The sequence below is a fragment of the Cucurbita pepo genome, chromosome LG06, assembly GCF_002806865.2.
Source record: "Cucurbita pepo subsp. pepo cultivar mu-cu-16 chromosome LG06, ASM280686v2, whole genome shotgun sequence".
Classification (NCBI taxonomy): Eukaryota; Viridiplantae; Streptophyta; class Magnoliopsida; order Cucurbitales; family Cucurbitaceae; genus Cucurbita; species Cucurbita pepo.
Genome location: NC_036643.1, coordinates 6,669,865 through 6,687,944, shown reverse-complemented (window position 1 = coordinate 6,687,944; position 18,080 = coordinate 6,669,865). Strand labels below are relative to the sequence as shown.

The window sequence follows — 18,080 nt, the reverse complement described above, 5'->3', positions numbered from 1 at the left end:
GATAAACATAAGCTCCCGTTCTTTGAGAGCTGTTCCCAACATTGCCGAGGTTTTGTTTCCTATCACACAATTTGCCACCTTTCATTAGTGTTTCACAATTAAATTAATAATAATTTAATAAATGTGAAATATGACTCTAAAATGACCTCAATTACCTTAATCGGGGCCGAAAACGGGTCTAGGAGGGTTGAAATGGTGGAGACCGTGGCGAAAACTGGTGAACCGTGTTGAAATAATCGTAGAGCTCCCGAAGCGTCGTTGTAAGCCGTTTTCACTAAGTCGAGCCAAAGTACTTTCTAATTAGCTAAACGTAAGCTCTCGGAGCGTCGTTGCTGGGGTTTTCTTTCCTATTAGACTATTTGTCAACTCCCACAATTAAATTAATAATAATCGGGGCCGAAAACGGGCCCGAGAGGGTCGAAATGGTGGAAATCGGGCTAAAGCCTAGTCGAGCTGAAGGGCTGCTCGCGCTGTTTGACGTTACGTGACAACGATAGAGTAAGCCACATCTTTAGCTAAAACGTGGGCCTCGACTTAAAAGATTGTTGTGTTTATTTTCAATTTTCCGCGTATGTACATAAGACATGCATGTGTTGACGTCTACAATGTAACACAAAATTAGGAGTATTACCATTGATATCAAAGCCAAGTTTCAATCCTGGGACCTGTGGGTTATGGGCCCACCACGCTTCCGCTACGCCACTCTAATTTATAAAAAATTTGGACCATTTCTCGATTTGTGTGTGTCATCCTTCCGCAGGGGCCATGTTGATCTTCTTTGTATCGTTCCAATTATTACCCGTTTTAACCTCTATTTGATTGTTTTTTTTCCGATTTTGATGTTGACCTTATTATGATTTGAATTAGGTTATATTAAAGAAATTTTAGAAAATTTGAAGCTCCTAACACAAGAAAAAGCTTGCTCAGCAAGGCATGCATCATCCACATAAATAGTCATTCTGACTATAATGCTTGCGTAAGGACATAAAAGCATGCGAGCATATCTTGGATGAAAATGCTAAATATGTTAAGGAAAATTAACAAAATACCCTATGATGAGAGTTTATGAAGCAGACCAATTTTTATGTTTTCTGTTGTGCTAGAATGGAGGATAAGATATTATGATATGTGGTCTGGGTGACTAATGGGTGTTATTTCCCCGTTGAGTTTGCTTGAATGTTTAGGTTATGATTTCCTTGCTAGTTGATAGCAACATCTCCCTGATAAGCATGCATGAATGAGTAGATTATATTTTTCGTGCTTGAGTTGATTGATAGAAATATCTCCCTAACAAAGTATGCATGAGTGAACCAGGCTAAGATTAGGTCCCTAAAGCTAGAGCAGTTTACATGTTGATCTGGGCCAGTACATTTCTAATAGATCGAGTACCCTTGGATTATGAATAGCGATCATATGTCTAGACTTGAGTGTACCTAGAGATTTGATTNATAGCGATCATATGTCTAGACTTGAGTGTACCTAGAGATTTGATTAGCCCCAAGGAACTAACCCCAAGAATCTTAAAAAACGTGAGATGAGGACTTAATCACCTAGATGCCTCTAAGGACCTAAGAAACCTCCATAACATCTAATAATGATTAAGCTAAGAAGGACTTGATATTACATGGGTAGTTAGAATGAGATGAGAACTTCTATTGAGTGTACAAACGGGTAAGGAAGTATTGGGTTTTATGTCCTAAAACTCATAGTTTGTAAACAAAAAACATATTCTATTTTCAATAAAGTTATTATTGTTGTTTATTCAGTCAAGATTGTTATTGAATAAAGTGAACTTTACGATCATTAATCTAAATCCAATAAACTAAGAACACTCTGGCTATAGTATGATTACTTGAACTTGTTGGGTTTTATGTCCTAAAACTCATAGTTTGTAAACAAAAACATATTCTATTTTCAATAAAGTTATTATTGTTATTTATTCAGTAAAGATTGTTATTGAATAAAGTGAACTTTACGATCATTAATCTAAATCCAATAAACTAAGAACACTCTGGCTATAGTATGATTACTTGAACTATATGTAGAGACATAAGAGTGGATCAAGTTCAAGTATATAGTCAAAATGATCTATAGTATAAGGATAAGGCTGAGTACCTTATTCTGGGGACACTATGGATGCGGCCCACTTTTGTATATGATATAAACAATGTGATCACTAAATTGTACATGTGGAGACATGTGAGTGGGGGCGTCCTATGCAATGAGTATTGCATAAGATCGGACCATGAAGAAAACCACTCTCACTTTATAATGTCGTTTACTGTTGAGACTGATTTTCTTTTCATTCGATAACCTAGGTAACTCGGTTTTAATCCTGAGCTAACCATGAACTCCTGTTTATTCGGAATTATCCTTAGATTTGCATGGGTGAGAGTGGCTCTAGTTCGCCGACTCAACAGGCCTCCCATTTCAGGGGTAAGACTGGGTGAATGGCTGGGGACGTGGGGTGCAAGACGGAATTCACTCCTACCCACTTTTAGGGATAGAAGAAAGGTAGTTCCCTTAAGCACTGACTCCAGGTCTTGAACAAGGGGCCCCACCCTCTCATTGGCCTGAGAGGGATTCGGTTTACTGGTTGGACCACAAACCAATTGTTCATTAGAGGATCAGTGAGACATAAGGAACAAGAAGTAACTTCAGGGGTAAAACGGTAAATTGACCCAGCTCTAGTTACGAACAACCTGTGAAGGATCGACTTACTAATCATGGTTATATCAAATGGACAGAAATATATCTATAGTGAGGGGAGTGCAACTACTAGGCTATAGTGGAGTGTCCTAGTAGTTAACGAATGTTGGTTAACAAGGTTAATGAGTTTAATCGGTTAATCTTGAATCGTTGGAGCCCATGATCTATAGGTCCATTAGGTCCCTCTGCTAGCTCATATCGGACTAAACCATAGAACAGTGTGACGAGTGAGTTCGAAGTGTTCGAATTCAAATTAGGGAATATGCGTTACATATATACGATATATTTAACCGCAATTTTATTTTATTTACGAATTAAACGAAAAGAGAGAATCTGAGATATTTAAATAAGATTTAAATATCTTAATCAATTATGTGTCGGAATTGATTGGGATTGGCATTTGAATTAATATTAAATATTAATTAAATAGTTTAATTAATTATTTAATGTTACTTTAATTTGAAATTCATTATTCAAATTAATTGTTGAATTAAAATGAAGAAAGTCAAAATGTTGACTTTCATCTAATTAAAATGAAGAAAGTCAAAATGTTGACTTTCATCTAATGGAAAAATCATGTTAGTGGAATTTTGAGGTGTCAAAATTTGGTTTAACCAAACTTGCATGTTTGCCAAATAAACCCCACAAGTTTGAGTGGAATTTTGAGTGTCAAAATTTGGTTAACTCAAACATGCATGCTTGCCACATAATCCCAAACATTTGAGTGGAATTTTAAGTGTCAAGATTTGGTGATCTCAAGTTTGCATGAACATGCAAACTTGACTCTTTAAATAGAGTGATCATGATACTTGGAAGGGATTCTTCATCTTGATGAAAAACCTCTCACAAGCACTCTCTTTCACGTATACAAAATCCCTCCCAAGTTTAGTCACTCACCGGATTCCACAATCCCGTTCTAAGGCCGGAGAATAGTGGAGAAGACACTAGTGGTGGTTCGAAATCGGTTCGTGAGGCAAAAGGAGTTTGAACTACAAAAGGTTAGTATTTAAACTCATTAAGTTTTAATACTTATGAACATGCTAGTCATTTACAATAATTGATGTTCTAAAAGTGCCTAAGATCCAAATTGTTTCCGCATGCGTTATATTAACACCATTATGAAGAAGTTACGATTTCGTAAACTAGCCTTGGAAAAGATTTGGGGTTAAACAGGAAGATGGTTTAGGGTGAGTGCTCCTGAATTGGGTCGCACCGTCTTAAATTTGTACTTGAGGGTGGCACGTGAAACCCACCAAGTGTGTGTCCAGCAGCATGAATGTGTGCTAGCCCGTAGTCAGACCCAAGGGTACGTATATGAGTCCGCCTAATAGATTCATGCGCGCCTGCACTAATCATGTATAAACAAGTATTATGCATTCAACCTTACCCAAAAAAAGAAATGAGTAGAGCCCATGAATAGTCACCAAAAGATAGGAAAAAGCCCTAAAAAGAGTATTTTTGAAAAAATAATTCTAAAAAAGTGAAAGATAAAAATTAACCCACGTGAAATCCAATTTGCAAATAACACCCTTGTAAATTTATCCACAAAATTCATTCTCCATGGGCTGAGTCATGATATGGGTCTTATACATACCATTAGCTTTAGGACAAATTAAGGAACTAAGTTGCCGAAGAAGTTGAGAGGAGATAAGCTCTCAATCGCCCAAATCAAGAGAAACTTGACTTGATTTTCTGGGTAAGCTAATAAAGAGCAACTTACTTTGACTCAACATATTTTTGTGGTTTTTGAACCAAATGAATAAAAATGAGTCTGAAATGAATCGTACGTAGGTCTTTAAGTTTCATGAAGAAATGAGTAGAGATGGTCACAGACTCACTAGAGAACGAACGAGTTACAGAGGTGGGAAGATGTCTTTATCACGTGTATTGTAAAGACAAAGGTAGAGATGAGTGACGTGGCAACGTAGGAATTTGCCACATCATTTTATTGACTTTTCTTATATTTGTACAATGTTTGGATCGGTTCATCCCTATTTATACCGGTCTTACAATAATTTTTAATATTATAGAAAATAAATTCAACTTGGGATATTCTCAAGAAATTCAAAGAAAAACCAACTCTGGAGAGGTTGTGAAAAGTGAACTCTAACACAATTGAATAGATACCGAAACACCAAAAAGAAAAGGCAAGGAGCAATGTCAAGCAATAGAATCAAGAAACAGGAAAGAAATACTTAGTAGGAGAGGTGAAATAAAAGAACATAGTGATAGTCACTCAGAAGAAGCAGCTGATATATAGCAGCTGATATATAGCAGAGAAAGGAGGAAACTACTAAACATAGGGATCAAAACAAAAATTATGCTAAAATAGTACAGTCTCCTAAAACGCAAACGATAGTCAACAATCAAGAAGAGAGTAGAACGTACATACCAACACCTTCTTTTCCACAAAGAATAAAAAGAAAAAGGAAGTCAATTTTCATATAAACATACCGCGAGTGTAAGCTTTGAAGAAAATGCCAAATTATGTGAAATTCTTGTAGGATGTGCTCACTAATAGAAGGAAGCTTGAAGAATTTAAGGTGGTGGCACTAAATGAAAAGTGTATTGCAATTTTGAAAAATAAAATCCCACTAAAGAAAAAAGACTCACGCTTATTCACTATTCCTGTATATCTATTTGAGAAAAGAAGTTAGGTCGAACATTATGTGACTCGGGGCAAGCATCAACTTAATACTTCTATCTATTTACAAGAAGTTAAAGGGATTAGTGAAGCTAGACCAACTACCGTCACCATCCAACTAGCCGATAGGTCCATCACTTATCCCTAAGGAAAGATCGAAGACATTTTAATTCAAGTGCATAAATTCATATTTCCAGAAAATTTTATTGTTCTAGACTACGAAGCGAACAGTGATGTACCAATTATTTTGGGAAGACCATTTTCAAAAACGAGAAGAACACTGACAGATATCCACAGGGGAACTATAATTTTGAGAATGAATGATCAATAAATAGAATTCAATGTCAATGACAATCTGAAATGTCGGTAGAGGAGTGCTCAACAATTTATAAATTGATAAAAAAATCCAACAAATAGTTGGAAACCAACACGAACGTGACAACAACCGGAATAATTGCATTAAATAACAAGCAAAATGGCAAGAACTCATAAGAGTTTTTAAATCACTAGAATTAGAGGAAATTTTTTTTATCAATGAATTCATCTTTTGAGAACACACCCTTAAACTACATCTTACAAGCATAACTATTTGATATATGAACGATAAACTTCACGAAATTATTTTCACGGGTATGGGGAGTTTCTAATAATGGATAATTAAAAAAAATGAAAAGAGAAAGAGTAAGCCATTTGTAAAAAATATAAGACTTCAAAGTAAACCAAATTAGTGTTTATGTGGTTATATTAGACGGTTGATTTTAATTTTTTTATAGAGGGATTTTATTATTGATTAGAATATTTTACCTATACATTATTTTCAAGTTTATCGAGACTCACAGTTAAAAAGGGCATCCAAAGATTTTGTAACGTCTCTAGATTTTCTACTAATCTAAAGTTGCTACCATCTTATATCATCATCTCTTATGCAGAAATAAACATTGAAAACATCATCGTAAAACATTTCCATGGACTTACATGTTGAAAACGACTTTGAAGCAACATAATGAAAGTAAAAAAAAAAAANTGTATGCATGTGTTATAGTCTTTACTTGCGTCCCTAGTTGTACAGGGGTGTCTTGCCTTTACCTAAAATGGAAGTAGCACATGACTTGTTTACCTAAATTGGAAGTAGCACATGACTTGAGTACTTTAAGAAATACTCAGTAAGTGACCCCCTATTGGAGTTAAATGCGATCACGTACAGTTTCATGAGTGGGACCTATCATAACTGTCAATTTTCCTACGGTGGCTATCCTAAATGGGCAATTTGGATGTGTACTTAATTTTCCTTCACACGGTCCACACGAGCGCGTATGGACCTACAAGTTGGTTCGCAAACCTCCTAGACCTTTTTCTGGTCTGCAAGCCCAGCCCTCTTCGAGCTTGTCTTTGACACTCGTGTCGTTTCAAACTCTCGAATCTTGCGTATGCCTCGACTTAACTTGAGTGCATACTCTTGGTGTTTTGGATGATGGACTATCCTCCTCGGTTATATCATGACACTTCTCAATCTTGACCCTCTCATGGTCGGATGGGCGCCACTTGAGGAGCGCTCCTTGATTGTCTTGCATGTGGGGGTCACAATTTAATTTCTCTTAGTGTGGTTGTGACACTCTTCCTCACTTAACTTAGTTATCATCCATAAATTTCTTGGTGTCACAAATGTATAGTTGACTGTGACACCAAACAACAACCGCCTAAGCAAAATAAATAAATTACCTATTCTTGCACCCTCCTCAAGTTAGAATAGTAACTACGTGTTCATTGCTTCTATTGGCCAGAACAGTAGACTATCTACTCATATAGGCTCCTTGGGCTAGAAAAATATAAAGTCATGGTTCCCACTAGGCATAACCAGAACTACCTTAGTAGTGTATCTTTTATGACTCTTGGAGTCCCTTAGGGTGATAACTAAACCTTAACCCATGTTGATTATTTATGAATAGGGGTCATGCCCAAACATTCCTATAAGGTACCTAATCATCCCAAAAAGTTCGTGTGACTCAATAGCTAGGTTCTAAGATCAAATTATCATAAGACAATAGCTCATGATCTAGGCCACATAACGATCGCCCAAATACTAATTGGGAACATACGAGTTTCCAAATTCTCAAACATGAATTTAAAATTATACATAGGCATAAATCATGCTCAACATACTCAAATAAAGAAAAATAAATCAATAAAGTAGGCTTAAGTACTTGTGAGATCATAAAACTACTTGTATTCCCAATTCATACAAGCGAATACTGAAAAACGAAATATTGTGCTAAACGGTAAAGTTTTAGGTTTTTGAGGCTTATCTTTCATAAGGCGGTCAATTAGGCTTCTAAATATGAACGTTAATCATTTGCCAAGGGTTCTAATCGACTCCTACTAGTATTTTTTTTAAACTTTCTCGAATTAGTTACTTACTAATTTGGTTGTATTTGGGTGCTCGATCCTTTCTCAACGTTGAAATTCCTTCAAACTTCTTGAGTAAGTGGCAAATAGTGCCTATTTTCTAGAATTTTTTTTTTTTTTTTTTTTTTTTTTTTTTTTTTTTTTTTTTTTNCGATCTAAAAGTATTTGAATTAATTCAAAAATGTGAGCAAAGGTTTGTCTATATAGTGGTTTACTTGTTCGGTCGTGTTTTTGATCGCTTTTTGCGACATTCCCTAAGTTGTTTGCTCCTCAATTTTCTTGAGTAGGTCCAAATTCAGTATATTTTCTCGGAGTCAAATCAAAACTTAATGTGAACCTGGTATAAAAATGGTTAAACTATTCTATTTATTACTCACTAGGTTAAAAACCTAAAGAGGATGACATGGCAAGCTATAGAGCTGCCACATCATCAGACGCACAAGCACGTAAGAATCTCAACTTTCTACCCTCTAAAAATCATGTTTTTTTTTTTTTTTCTCTTGATCAGTGAGGGTCCACTTGATTTCTTTAGGAATCGTGTAGTTCTACACACCATAAATTGTTTAGGACTGATCTCAATTTATTTGGCTTCTTAACGAGCAAGATATAAGAGGCCAAAGTGAGGTACCTGAGAATTAACTTACGTGGATTATCAACTTCAATTTGTTCTCGAATTAGGAGCATATTCTTATTTTTTTCACAACTTCTTCACAAGTTTTGTAACGCCCCTAATTTTCTAAACTTAATTAGTGACGTCACCTATGCATACATAATTCATTACGCGGAAGCTCATCATAAATAATCTTGGAAAAACACAACAAAGTTTATTATAAAGATTCTTAAATCCAAAAAAAAAACCTATCTACGAAAATAAAACCTTCAATAACTGAATTAAAAAATAAATCTAAATAAAACAATATTCAATGCTTTAACTTAAAACAATTAAACAACTAAAAATCTCCCTTCTCCAACTTCCATGGTGTCCTTAGCTCCACCATTAACCGTACATTGGTGTCTTGCCTTTACCTGAAAAATGTAGGTAGCACGGGGCTTCAGTATTTTATGACATACTCAGTAAGTCACCCCACTGTTGGCGTTAGGAATGCAAACACATGCAACATATGAGCGGGACCGAACTTTTCATAAACTTTACATAGCCTTGGGCGCTTTTCTATTCCGGGTAGGGTTGGGTGTGTGGTACTCCTTCACACACGGCCCATGTACGCGTACATGGACCCACCAGGCAGGCTCGTATACATACCCCCTAGGCCTGCTTTGGTCACGCACAACGTGTTACACGTCGTCGGACACCACAAAATAGAAAAGGGCCCGCATGATATCATGGCGAACATAAATATATAAATGGGAAGAATCCTGATGCACGTGACATACATATATGCATGAGGTCCCTTAACATATTTAACATGGCATTATGTAAGCAGTGATAACATCGCATATACGTTTCTTACTTTACATGGCATCTCACTTGACTTACATTACATGGCATATTACATAACATGAAAGTACATTTTAGTTGCATAAACATCTCATGACATGACTCGATAATACTACGTGTATCCATGGCATTGATCAACATTTTTATGGCATATATCACGAACATCTCATTCATAACTTCACATAACATAAACAAACAGTCAACATAACCCATTACGTTTCATAGCATAAACAGTCACATAATTCATACATCATATAGTCATATCACATAATAAAACGTTGTGCATGCAGGGGCCACAGGGCACGCACCATCATACAACACGTAGTAAACTAACTCCAACAGTAAGGTCACTTACCTCGATAGCCTTGGCCAAAGTCACTCACAACAAACTAATCCCAACGGTTAAATACGTCCTATAATAACCACATAAAAACTTAGGAGTTCAATGATTAAAACTACCTCGACCTATAATAACCACATAAAAACTTAGGAGGTAAATGATTAAAACTACCTCATTTAATGATTCTTTCAAGTGGATTTGGTGTAATAGATTCTTCATAAATGGAAAGGGTGAGAGGGTTTTTTCGGAGTTCAATTGTTTAGGATGTAAATTCTTTTTAACCCGAACAACTTATGTTAAAAACTGTAACGACCCAGTAGGAGATATTTCTCTTACAGGCTTCCCCTCAAGGCTTTAAAACGTGTATGTTAGGAGAAGGTTTCCACACCCTTATAAAGGGTGTTTTGTTCTCCTCCCCAACCAATGTGGGACATCACAATCCACCCCCCCTTCAGGGCCCAGCTTCCTCGCTGGCACACCGCCTCGTGTCTATCCCCCTTCGGGGAACAACCTCCTTGCTGGCACATCACCCGGTGTCTGGCTCTGATACCATTTAGTAACGACCCAAGCCCACCGCTAGTAGATATTGTCCTCTTTGGGATTTCTCTTACGAGCTTCTTCTCAAGACTTTAAAACGCGTTTGCTAGGGAAGGTTTCCACACCTGTGTTTTTTTCCCCTCCCCAACCAACATGGGACATCACAAAAACTGAACTCCACCCAACCCAACCATATAGTTTTGGGTTTGTTTGATTTAAGTTTGAATTTTTTTTAAAAAAAAATTTGTTTCTAATAAAAATAAAATTTTAGTTCGTAAAATATTTATGTAGATGTAAGGCGTAAAAACTTAAATTTTGATGCAGGAGACCCTGTGTTCCTAAAGATAGCACCCATGAGAGCGATGTTCACCTTTTGATAGGAAAGGGAAGCTAAGCCCCAAGTTCATCAATCCTTATGAGATACTAGAAAGAATAGGACTAGTGGCTTGTAGACTCGCACTCCCCCGTACACAATATATTTTATGCGTCACCCCACTCACATGATAGCACATGATATACTTCCCTCCAGAAAGGACTTAACGTGTAAAGAAGAGTCGATACAAAATTTCTCCAAATTTTAATTCTTTATGGATAAGAACTAAGAAAATGATTAACAAGTGGTAACGAATTTTATAAAAAAAAATTGGATTATTGGAAAAAAATAATATTAAAATTTTGGAAAGTGGTAAATTACCTTATTTATAAAGTTTAAAAGAACCACCAAAATTGTCATTTCTGACCAAATTAGATCCTCCATAGTAGGCTTATGCACATTATCCACTGTCTCTTGAAATCTAGCTATTGGATCTCCCTCTAAATTGGATATATTCTAGAACATTCACAGATCATCAAATCCAATGGCTAAAATTCAAAACTAAATTCGACAAAGCTCTTATCGGCACAAGATTTTCTAGCGAAAAATTCAAAAGGATCAGCTGCAAAATCATGGTGGTTCTAGACGTTTCAAAGGCGGTGGATCTTTTCTCTTGTCATGAGCCATGTGCGTTCATTTGGAGAAAGAAACAAGCAACATCGAGCCTTCAATCACGAGTTATAAGCTTTTTCATTTTTTAGGTTTTGAGTTCTCATGTTCCTTCCAAATTTGAGAGCTATAGTCCATCATTTCCGTCCAAACTTGTTTTTATACTTTTAAAATAAAATTAACCACAATTTTGGTGAAGGAAAGAAGGGGCAAAATGCCCCAAATCTATTTCCCAAATTTGGGCCACCATTGAAGTAATCCAGAGGAGCTTAAAAAATTCAATTCGATGATACACGCGAATTCGTTGTGTGAGACTTATCCCAATCGGTTTCTGCACCTCCAAGAAACATTTTCATAGAAGACCTGAAAGGGTAATGGCTCCAAGCGTGTTCCCAATTAGAGAAATATAATATCATGTAAGTTTTGGGGGTAAAACTCAAACTCTTATTTCTAGCCTATTTTATTTAAAATTGAAGTTTTCGTTAGACTTAGGGAACTAAATAAAGCATATCGGATGAAGGAATTGAGGGGTAATTCGTCTGAGATCAAGCTGCCTAGGAGGATCAAACTCTACATTTTAGGTTCAGATGCAGACTGAAGGTTTGAATCCAATAGTCGTCATCCCAAATTAACTCATTTAGTTTGAGAGGAGTATAAGGAAGAATTCTTGTGAAAAAATCGTGGCCTTAATATGCAACGATAATGGAATATACAAACATGAATGGAACCTTCCCTGAGGTGACTATCCTAATGGGATATACAAACATGAATGGAACCTGTCATTTTAAGTCGTATTCGGAATTATTACACACCTTCTGGGTCCCTTCTAGTCGAGCGAGCATTCTCTGGTGTTGTTGTCGGAAACCCAAAAAGAGTAGCAACCATCTTTACATCATGTTAAAGATAATGATCATTTTTCTTTTCATAAGGTTCATCATAAAGGGTAATACTCTGAATTATTACACACCTTCTGGGTCCCTTCTAGTCGGGCGAGCATTCTCTAGTGTTGTTGTCGGAAACCCAAAAAGAGTAGCAACCATCTATCTTTACATCATGTTAAAGATAATGATCATTTTTCTTTTCATAAGGTTCATCATAAAGGGTAATACCCCGATGCATGTAACATACAATAATTCATGAGGTCCCAAACATTTTTCACATTAATCAAACAATGTAAAACAACCTCTCTGGCTATATTCCTTCATATCATATGATTTTATATCATAACTTTCAAATGTCTTGGGGTTGTGCATCATATGAGAGCCAAGATCTTGGGACCTGTGGGTTATGGGCCCACCAAGCTTCCGCTGCGCCACTCTGATTTATAAAAATCTTGGACAATTTTTCAATTTATGTGTCATCCTTCCACAAGGGCCATGCTAATCTTCTTTGTATCGTTCCAATTTTTATCCGTTTTAACCTATATTCGATTGTTTTTCCCTCGATGTGGACCTTATTATGATTTGAATTAGGTTATACTAGAGAAATTGTAGAAAATTTGAAGCTCCTAACACAAGAAAAAACTTGCTCAACAAGGCATACGTCATCCATGTAAATAGTCATTCTTACTTTTCTCAAGTAATGCTTGTGTAAGAACATAATAGCATGCGAGTATATCTTTCCTTAGGTGTTAGAATATGCATGTTTAGGACTCTAGAAGGGCTATTTGGATGAAAATGTTTTATATATTAAGAAAAATTAACGAAATACCCCTAGGATGAGAATTTATGATGCATACCAATTTTTATGCTTTTCGCTGTGCTGGAATGGAGGATAAGATATTATGATATGTGTTCTGGGTGACTAATGAGTGTTATTTCCCCATTGAGTTTGCTTGAATGTTTAGCTTATGATTTCCTTATTGGTTGATAGTAATATATCCCTAATAAGCATGCATGAATGAGTAGATTATGTTTTTCGTCCTTTAGGTGATTGATAGAAATATCTTCCTAAGTATGCATGAGTGATCTAAGCTAAGATGAGGGCATTAGAGCTAGAGCGGTTTATATGTTGACCTAGGTCAGTACATTTCTAATAGATTGAGCACTCTAGGATTATGAGTAGCAATCATACGTCTAGACTTGAGTGCACCCAGAGATTGAGTTAGCCCCCAAAGAGCTAACTCCAAGCATCATAAAAAAGTGAGATGAGGACTAAATCACCTAGATGCCCCTAAGGACCTAATAAGCGTCCATGACATCTAAGAATGATTAAGAAAGCTTAACAATAGTATGAAAAATCATCATCATATAGCATGCTCAATATGGAAAACATCATCGTATTAAGGAAATGTCATGAAACATCATACTCATCAATAATATGTCATCAAGGGCATCAAACATAATATGTATGTCATGCATCAAAACATAAATCACGTACATATAACATGCATCAGAGCTCAAGCATCATACTCATACATCATCATAAACATCATGCTCATAAATAAAATTGTAGCCTATTCTCTAGTAAGGTCACTTACTTTACTTGGTTGGTACTCCCTAGCTATTGGTTGGTACTCCCTAACTAACTAAACGTAAGCTTTCTGTTCCTTGAGAGACCCGCATTCTACCTAACTGAACTAAGAGAGTTTTATTATCAAACTAAATGCAACCCTAATTATCTTGCATACTGTAATACCCGAATTTTTAGATAAATAAATAAAAAAATAAAAATAACAACATAGGGGCAAAAGAGTCATTTTGCCCCTACTCTAAACCAAGGGGTCTAGTTGTTTGGGCTCCAAGAAGAAAGAGAAAGAGAATAGAAAAGAAAAAGAGAGAGAATGGAGAAAGGAGAAGAAGTTAGGGTTTGGGAGAGAGGAAGAACAGAGATGACAAATCGCCATTGGAGATCGAATCCAAGGTAAGAAACTTCGAAGCAATACTTCTCTCAGTGCTGGAAAAGGAGTTCGGGTGGTGGAATCCACTCATTTCGGCAAGAAAATCCTAGAACGGACAAAGTAAGGTTCCGAACTTCTTGTTTCGATTTTATCTAGATCTGAGGAGTTTCTTAAGCGTTAGATATGGAGTTTTTGAGGTATGTGACTAAATTAAGATTCACACAGGTTTCCTGAAGTTCCTGGACGAGTATCGGACGAAAATCGGAGTTTAGTCGGACTTGGGTAATCCGATCGAAAACAGAAAATGTGAGTTGTTCCGTATATTTGGACGGCCTTAAGTAGAATATGAGATCTACAACTTTCGTGAAGAAACTTTGTTGATATGGATTACGGATTGAAAGATAAGAAAATCGGAAGAAAATGGATCAAAAACGCAAAACTCACGGTTTCTGGAAAATTTGGAAAAAAATGCAGGAGAGAGAAAACATCTCCGCCACGCGTCGGCCGCCGTACGGAGGAGCGTAGTAGGACCGACGACCGACACGTGGCGACCGCAGGCTAGAGAAACGCATCAGGCGTGCGCAACCGGGTCGGCCCGAGTCCGAACCGGCGCTCCGCACGCGAACCGAACCGCCCGAGACCACTTCGACCTGTCCGAACCGACCCGTCTCGACCCACGACTGCACAGAAAGAAGCACATGGGTACGTGAGCGTAGAATCCACGCGTAGAACACCCTCCAGAGCGCGTGCAGGCGCGTGTAGGCGCGTGGGTGATCTTTTTTCCCTCCGTTCGACCTCCGTTTGCTTGTTTTTCGCCCCGATTTCAACTCTGATCCTATTTTTATGTGAATTAGGACCTATCAAGGAAATTCCAGAATTTTTGAACCTTTTCCGGCAAATAATTCGAGCTTGGGAAGGCACGCGTCAACCAAGTAAGTAGCCATTTGGATTTCCACGAGCAGTACTTGTAGAAACCGCTAGGAACAAGCATGCATGCTACCACCTATGAAATTAGCTAGCCGGTCTTAGCATATTATTATAGAAACTGCGAATATGAGATGATTATGGAAAGCTAGATACAAGATGTGTATTAAATCTGTTTTGATTGGAACTCTGATAATGTATGTATGCATGAGGAGGTTGGGAAACTTGTGAAATCTGCGCTCCAGGTAAAGATGGACGTTATCTTCCCGTTGAGCATGTTTGATAATTTTGCATGAACAGCTGCGTGTAAACTCTATTGTATGATGATTGCTTGTATTATCTTTCTTGATGAATAGGAAGAAATTATGAGCTTAGATTAGGATGCTTATGGCTAAATAAGCGAGACGAGACTCTAGATTGGGGGACCTCTAGAATACCGTGCAATTAGACCCGCGAAATGATTACCGGCGGAACTAGAACCCAGAATTCCAAACCTGATAGGTTTGTGACACCAGGCACGAGAATCCTAGAGAAACACGAATCTAAGTCTAAGGCACCAAGTTCCACCCTAGAAAGAATAATAGGTCACCACGGTAACTGTAGGTAGCCCGTTAGAGTTGAGCAGTGAAGATAGTGTCATCAGAACCTCCACTTCCCTCTCTCCTCCGATACCATACCGTCGAGACAGAGCTCCGGTACGGTGATCGTTGAGCTTTGCAGATCCGGATAGGGAAGTGTGACAGGTGCCCAGGCCTAGTGGTGATAGCTAAGGGGTCTTCTGAACAGGACTCCTGGGCCGTAGAAACCCGTCCCTGAGCGGGGGACGTGGAGCCACTTAGGATGACTCAGTAGCTGACCGGCACATAGGGGGTCGCACCCCGTTTTGTGGATGTATGGTCCCGTGTGAGGGTCGTCAGTTAACCTCCACGGATGATGTTCAGAGAGAGAGTCACGTATTCAGATCCAGCCATACGATCCCCTCAGATTTGCTTATGAGGTCGCGCCTCACCTCAGGACACTGATCATTTCACTGCATAAGATGGGCAAGCCTTTTATGATACAGAAAGGAGAGTTGTAGCTTAGATCACTCTCCTTAGAAACCCGAGAAAGATCGTGGTTACCTACCAAGATAAGGATGCGAAAAGAGCCTACAAGTAGGCTGCTTACTGAGTATATTTTTATACTCACCCCTTTCTCCCCTTTTTTTTTCAGGTACCAGTCGATACGGGGAGGTGTTCGAGAGCTGTGCAGTCACAGAGGGGTGTCGATCCGGAGCGTCAGTCCTTGGTCGGTCTTTTAGAGTCCTTTGTTCGTTTTCATATTTAGAGTCTTTTGTATTTTTCTTCATAATTGTATTTTCCATTTGAAATATTTGATTTTAATTTTGTATTTCATTTTTACATTTGCAATTTCCTTTGTAATATTTTCGAAACAAATCTTCTTTCTCTTTTGTTTTAATTGAATGGTATTTTTATCCTTTTACTTTGCTTTTCTTTCCTTTTATTTTCTTTTTGTTTGTTTTCGATTTTGTCCTTTTAGTCACGAGTTCGATTCTTCGAAGCCTCGAAAATCGGGTCGTGACACATACATATATTATCATATAGAATATGATAAAATGAAAAAAAAAAAAAAGAAAAAAAAGATTGATTCGGTATATGTATGTTCCATTTTTATGGATCTCAAGGTAGGGATGACAGGATTTGAACCGGTGACATTTTGTACCCAATGTCTTGTTTTCCACATTTTTTATTTATTTCCTCCATAAACCAGGACAAAATAGTCGTAGAGCTGCCAAAGCGTCACTATAAGCCGTTTATGTAGAGTCGATCTGAAGTACTCCCTAACTATCAAACTAATATATCTTGCATACATATATTATCATATAGAATAGGATAAAATGAAAAGAAAAAAAAACGGCTTATAGTGATTCGGTATATGTATGTTCCATTTTTATGGATCTCAGTTGATTCCTCCATATTGTTCTGAAGATAAGTATAATAGGTAGGGATGACAAAATAGTCGGAAGATAAGTATAATAGGTAGGGATGACAAAATAGTCGTAGAGCTATAAAATGAAAAAAAAAACGGCTTATAGTGATTTGGTATATGTATGTTCCATTTTTATGGATCTCAGTTGATTCCTCCATACTACAAAATAGTCGTAGAGCTATAAAATGAAAAAAAAAAACGGCTTATAGTGATTTGGTATATGTATGTTCCATTTTTATGGATCTCAGTTGATTCCTCCATACTACAAAATAGTCGTAGAGCTATAAAATGAAAAAAAAAAACGGCTTATAGTGATTTGGTATATGTATGTTCCATTTTTATGGATCTCAGTTGATTCCTCCATACTACAAAATAGTCGTAGAGCTACCAAAGCATCACTATAAGCCGTTTACACAGAGTCGAGTTTACTCCCTAACTAGCCGTTACAATTGATATCAGAGCCAGGTTTCGATCCTGGGACCTGTGGGTTATGGGCCCACCACGCTTCCGCTGCGCCACTCTGATTTATGAAACTTTAGACTATTTCTCGATTCATGTGTGTCATCCTTCTGCAAGGTCCATGCTAATAACCTCTGTATCGTTCTAGTTTTTACATGTTTTGACCTTTATTCGATTGTTCTTCTCCGATTTCGATGTTAACCACATTATGATTTGAATTAGGTTATACTAGGGAAATTTTGGAAAATTTAAAGCTCATAACACAAGGAAAAGTTAACTCGGCAAGGCATGCGTCATCCATATAAATAATCTTTCTTACTCTTCTCAAGTAATGCTTGCGCAAGGACATACTAGCATGTTGAGTATATCTTGCCTTAGGTGGTAGATTATGCATGTTTAGTACTCTGGAAGGCCTATTTGGAAGAAAATGTTATATATGTTAAGGAAAATTAACAAAATACCCCTAGGATGAGAATTTTATGATGCATACCAATTTTTATGCTTTTCGTTGTGCTAGAATGGAGGATATGTGGTATGTGTGACTAATGGGTGTTATTTCCCCATTTGAACGTTTAAATTATGATTTCCTTACTGGTTGATATGAATATCTGCCTAATAAGCATGCATGAATAAGTAGATTATGTTTTTCGTGCTTTAGGTGATTGATAGAAATATCTACCTAACAAAGTATGCATGAGTGAACCAAGTTAAGATTAGGGCACTAGAGCTAGAGCGGTTTACATGTTGACCTAGGCCAATACATTTCTAATAGATCGAGCACTCTAGGATTATGAATAG

The 18,080-nt window shown here is 37.2% G+C and overlaps 1 long non-coding RNA gene and 4 other non-coding genes across 5 annotated transcripts; 1 reads left to right on the top strand and 4 right to left on the bottom strand.

The window, feature by feature from the left end:
* Positions 1-714: 714 nt before the first annotated feature.
* LOC111797751 lies at positions 715-819 on the bottom strand. The gene has a single exon (XR_002815577.1). It is a non-coding gene; the product is annotated as a U6 spliceosomal RNA (small nuclear RNA).
* An 11,578-nt stretch (positions 820-12,397) lies between these two features.
* LOC111797754 lies at positions 12,398-12,501 on the bottom strand. Its single transcript, XR_002815580.1, has one exon. It is a non-coding gene; the product is annotated as a U6 spliceosomal RNA (small nuclear RNA).
* A 2,176-nt stretch (positions 12,502-14,677) lies between these two features.
* Positions 14,678-16,316, top strand: LOC111796766. The gene is made up of 2 exons (XR_002815416.1): positions 14,678-14,842; positions 16,047-16,316. It is a non-coding gene; the product is annotated as an uncharacterized LOC111796766 (long non-coding RNA).
* A 960-nt stretch (positions 16,317-17,276) lies between these two features.
* TRNAM-CAU lies at positions 17,277-17,348 on the bottom strand. Its single transcript has one exon. It is a non-coding gene; the product is annotated as a tRNA-Met (tRNA).
* Positions 17,349-17,352: 4 nt separating this feature from the next.
* On the bottom strand, positions 17,353-17,458 carry LOC111797771. Its single transcript, XR_002815597.1, has one exon. It is a non-coding gene; the product is annotated as a U6 spliceosomal RNA (small nuclear RNA).
* Between the last annotated feature and the right edge of the window lie 622 nt (positions 17,459-18,080).